At 37.4% G+C, this 5,490-nt stretch overlaps 1 non-coding gene across 1 annotated transcript; it reads left to right on the top strand.

The window, feature by feature from the left end:
* The first annotated feature begins 4,865 nt into the window (after positions 1–4,865).
* Trnav-cac lies at positions 4,866–4,938 on the top strand. Its single transcript has one exon. It is a non-coding gene; the product is annotated as a tRNA-Val (tRNA).
* Positions 4,939–5,490: the final 552 nt, after the last annotated feature.

Here is a 5,490-nt window from a genome sequence, read left to right as displayed (position 1 = left end):
GATTGACATTTAAATACCAAAGTCACGCAGATACCGACACCCAAGCTTAAATGTCACCATTTCGATTCGCTGCAACTTTTCTACAGAAAAACTTAAAAAATTTTGCGGCGATGTCGATGGAGAAGACGAAAACGAAGAAGCGCTGGGCCGTCTCAAGGGGGGGGGGGGGGGGGGAGGACAACCATGCCATCGCCCACGGCGGCAAATTCGTCTTGCATAAATACAGAAATGTGAGAATAATTTGGAAACACAAATTATTCATAAAATCAAGGGTCTTGCTCAAAATTATGCGCTCCGATTTACGAAAAAAATGTCGATCCCACAAAAAATTGGAAATATTTATTGCCGAGAACATTGATACAGACAATGGTTCTATGCGTATATAAAATAAAAAGTGCGTATATAATCATATCATATTCTTTTACGCTTGTTGAAAAAGATGTTTCATTCTTCACACGTAGAACAGCACTGGTTGTTGTCTCGTTACCATAACGGTATCGTGAAATAAGTGACAGTGGGATCGAGTCAATGTTCGCGAATTAAAAAGGGGACTTAAAGTTTTAAGTATTTGATTGCTATTTATTTACTTAACAGTATTTGTACCAATCTTCCACAGAGTTCCACAAGTCTGTTTATAACATGGAGCAATTATAAACACAATAATACATTCACTATGGAATTGTACATTTTCAACAGTACGATTACGAAGACATTTCGAAATATGGCCTCTCTGTTTCTCTTTCATTTGTACTAGGTTTATGGATAACAATTTCAAATGCTGGTATCTGACGCACATTTTCTATTTACATTATTGTAAAAAAGTTTATAAAAAGTTATGAAGCCGATTGTGCATTGAAATGCCTTAGACGGTTTTTATAGTTCATATTTCTCGCAACAAAATGCAGATCTTGAATTACACATAATCCATTCAAAATGATAAGTTTGTCTGACATTAGCGTTAAAACTTCGAATGATTCATAAAAAGATGGAATTACGTTTGAAATGTTGAATAATTTGCAAATAAGTAAAATCAGCAGCAAAATATGGATATTTGCTTTTAGAGGTGTTAGGTAATGAATAATGAGTCTTAGGGATGTTTCGACTAGAGTTTACGGGGCAAATATTTTTGGGAGTTGGCAGCCGTGCACAGTAGATAAGCCGCGCTCAGTTGGCAGTTTCATTATGTAGCAAGAATGGTCGCTTGCTTTTTTTGTTAATAGCTAAGTAGCGAGTTAAGTGTTTCATATAGTGGTCGAACTGTGGATTGTGGAGCCAACATAGGTCTGTATGTGGTGCACTTACTAGAAACATATTTGATTTGCCAGACACAATTTACTTTCGTCTATTAACTTCGAACAATAATAATGTAGGCAAAGTCAGTTGTTTCACCGGCCGTATCATTCCTTTTGGAGGCTGTTCAGTAAAGACAATAACGATTGTGTTAAAAGTTGATAATTGTACATTCAGCTGGCAGAGGTAAGTTATTAGTTTGGTGTGAAAACGCTTTCTCACTGTGACGCGATGCGTTTTCATTAGGCTATAAGTTATTGCTAATTTTACAAACTGTTGGAATGTCTGAGGCAGCCAGTACAGGAAAAGATGAACGGAAAGAGAATACGTAGACAAAACATTGAAATTTTCGTTAGGAAAAATTTTCCATTTTAAGATTTTGGTCAGAATGATGTAAGCACAAATGCAGATGTAGACGTAAATCAGAGCAAGCCTCCGGTAGATGAATAAGTACCTGCAACTTCGCAGGGTAAATATGACATTGTATACCAGCTCTCTTATGAATGTGAGACTGTTCCAGCTGATTCTAGCAAGTGTTCATCTGATATTCAAACTGTCAGTGACGTAGTTGATTCAGGTCCCGCAAAATGGCCCGACAAAGTAGATGATTTTGTAGTAAACGTTAGTCAAAAGAGGGCCTCCGGAACAGATAATGGAATTCGAAAGCTGCCCTAGGAATGATTCTAATCGTCGCTTTACCTCTAAAATTACAGTTACAGTTTGTGCAATGGTGAAATTTTCAGCGTAAGTGGTTAGTTTATTCAATAAGTGCAAATGCTGTTTTTTTTGTTTCAGCTGTAATTTTTTTACGAACATCAAAATATTATTGACTTCTGGTTGTTAAATAGCTGGCAGCACATTTCTGAGACATTAGCTAGCCACGATAGGGCCCAAGTGCACTTAGATTCGCACCAAAAGTGGGTGGAGCTCGCCAGAAGATTAAAATTTGGGAATACTGTGGGTGCAGGAACTCTGTAGATATTGAATGCAGAAACTCGGCATTGGAAGGGTGTAATGGAACGCCTTATAGCAATTATCCAGTTTTTGGCTAGAGAGTGTCTCTTCTCTCACAACAATTGGAATTTCTTAAAATTGGTCGAATTATTGGTAAATATGATTCAGTTCTCGGCGAGCGCAGAAGGGGAAGAACGCGCAGTGAAAATACGTCTCGTCATTATCTGGGTAAAAACTTGCAAAATGAAACAATTCACATTCTCCATCGTAAATTTAAAAACAAAATATTGTCTTTATAGAGATCTGCTAGATATTATAGTTCAATTTTGGGCTGTACACCAGATATTCCCGGTGTTGAGCAAATGACAATGATAGTGCGTTTTGTGTATGTGACTTCTATAGACTACGACACGTGCGATGTAAATATTAGTGAACATTTTCTTGGATTTGTATCTGTAGGAGATACATCTGGTTTGTGGCTTACAGGGGCCAGAGCTATGATAACGGTTTTAACATGAAAGGCAAGAACACAAAAAATGCAAAAGAGGATTTTAGATACAAATCCTAAGGCAGATTATGTTCCTTGCAGTAGTCATTCCTTAAATCTAGTTGTAATGATGCTGCAAAAGCATAAGAGTACGCAGTTCCATTATTTTGTTTGGTGAGAAAAATTTATGATTTCTTTTCTGCGTCTACGCGACGTTGGGCAGTCCTGAATTATCGTATATCTACCCTAACGTTGAAGCCACTGAGTACGACAAAATGGCAAAGTAGGATCGATGCAATCGCTGCTGTCAACTATAACATAGGGATCTACGATGCCGTAGTTGAAATAAGCGAAAACGAAAATACCGACAAAATGGTTGCACATGAGTCATGTAGTTTGGCAAACCTTATTCGTGATTTTCGTTCCTTTGTTCACTGGTAATACGGTATGATGTATGACTCAATATCAATGTTGTCAGCAAACACCTACAAAATATTACCGCAAATATATTTAAAGCTGTTGACTTACTCGAAAAAATAACAAAGCATTTCACAAAGTGCAGGGAGGACACCAAATTCCAAGATTTTCTGCTTCACGCTAAGAAGCTGGCAACCGAACTCGATACAGAAAACCCAGACGTAGGCGGTGCAACGTACATATGAAAGCGAAGGAAGAAGAAACAGTTTCAGTATGAGGGAGAAGATGAGAAAATTGAAGATCCAGAACTGCAGTACAAAGTAGATTTTTATTTTAAAGTACTGGATGTTATAATATGCGCACGGAGTGAGGATTTCAACAACTCAGAAGTCGCAGTGAGCTCTTTGATTGTTTGTGTGACATTAGTAAAATTAAGGACATGTCACCCGACGTTCTAAGTGAAAGGTGTTCCAAGCTGTGCGACAGTTTTAGTCACGGAAGGCTAAGGACATCAGTCTTGTCAATTTTAAAGATGAACTTAAAGTAGTGTCAACGTTGGTGAAGCCAGAAGTTCGTTGGTGCCAAAGCAAGAAAAATGTCATGTAAGCCAAGTCTTTCACACATGTTTTTCATTAATTTTTCGTTTAATTGATTTATGTTTGTCACACTTTGCGTAGTGTGGATTTATTGTAGGCTTTGCGTACATTTGTTTTGTCTAATGGCGAAATAAGTGACAAATTGGTATCGATATTGACTATAACAACGGTAGATTATATCTAATATAAATATTTATCTTTCCTTGTCCCGGCCATTGTTCAATGCGCAGTGAATACACGTGCTTTTGTTTATTTGCCTTAATTATGTGCCGCATGTGAAGAGAAACGTCTCTGTACAAAGTGCCTTCAAGAACCTGCGATTTACACAACAGTTAATCAGTAAAACGCTCATCCTCTGATCAAGTTACTTAAAAAATTGCCGGTGACGTAAATTAATCTTCGTTGACGTATTAGTTTTGGCTTAAAATGTATTGCACCGCAAACGCATCACATGCTGCTGCTTTGATCTTATATACATTTTCACAGCAAACAGACGAATGAGTGTGATATGTGAAAGTAAGACGGCAGGGGGCGGAGGGGGGAAGCGGCGCTTGAAATTTTCGCACGGGGTGGCTAAATCCCTGAAACCGGCCCTGAGTATGCATTAATCACAGACCTGTTCCAATCATGGGAGAATTTTACAGAGATAACTAGTCGCTAAAGACAGATGTAAGTTTCCTCGGGAAGAATTTTTTCTGAAATTTGAAAATTTTGGTTTCAACGTCAAATGCAAGAATTTAAAAGTAACGGTGCTGCTCGCATATGCTCCTCACAAAGAAACCACACGTGCGATTTGACCAGTGATCTGTCAATGTAATTTACGGTACGTACAAATACATATAAGGAATCGTTCCTTCCGTTCGTAATAAACAAAACGAAAGGGAAGTTGTTGTATGGTACAGCGAAAAATACTCTAGCTGTCCACTTCAGGACATTTGAAAATTACTGGTGGTACAAAATTCATCAGCATAAGATATTACTTAGATGCATTTTAGATGTAATTATTTGAAAACTCATATTAACATTGATAAAATAGCATTCAAAAACTATTATTCCAAGTTATGTTGAATTACTTCAGAATGGAATTGCTTATACTCATCGTTAGGTGCAACTACCTCAACGTTTCCGTAGTGTAGTGGTTATCACGTGCGCTTCACACGCGCAAGGTCCCCGGTTCGATCCCGGGCGGAAACATGATTTTTTTTTTCTTTTGATTGATTCATGTATTGATTGCAATACATACCATTTACAAAACTTTTACATACGTCACTCGTTTTATTGAGCGCTCGGAATGAAAATAATTGTTCGGGTAATGGCCTAATTACAGTACCGGTATTTACAAATTGCTATGGGAAAATAATCAAAAACGCTACCTGGATTTTTTTTTTCCTTTTAATTGATTCATGTATAGATTGCGATACATACCATTTACAAAACTTTTACATGCGTCACTCGTTTTATTGAGCACTCGGAATGCAAATAATTGTTCGGGTAATGGCCTAATTACAGTAGCGGTATTTACAAATTGCTATGGGAAAATAATCAAAAACGCTACTGATCGATAAAAAGGTACTAATCGTTATTGCACTACCTTGTCATCATCATCTTGTGTTGCGAGGTTGTAATTTAAGCAGCACTAAGCCTTTTCATTGCATTTAAAGGAATTTTAGGCTGTCTGATTCTTTGTTGTTCTAGTCATTCCTTCTCTTTGAGAGCTTCCTCTAATTACGAACAACAGTTAACTCT

Source organism: Schistocerca piceifrons, chromosome 2 (assembly GCF_021461385.2).
Source record: "Schistocerca piceifrons isolate TAMUIC-IGC-003096 chromosome 2, iqSchPice1.1, whole genome shotgun sequence".
Classification (NCBI taxonomy): Eukaryota; Metazoa; Arthropoda; class Insecta; order Orthoptera; family Acrididae; genus Schistocerca; species Schistocerca piceifrons.
Note: the sequence above shows the minus strand (reverse complement) of the source record. Positions and strands in the feature narration are given on the sequence as shown.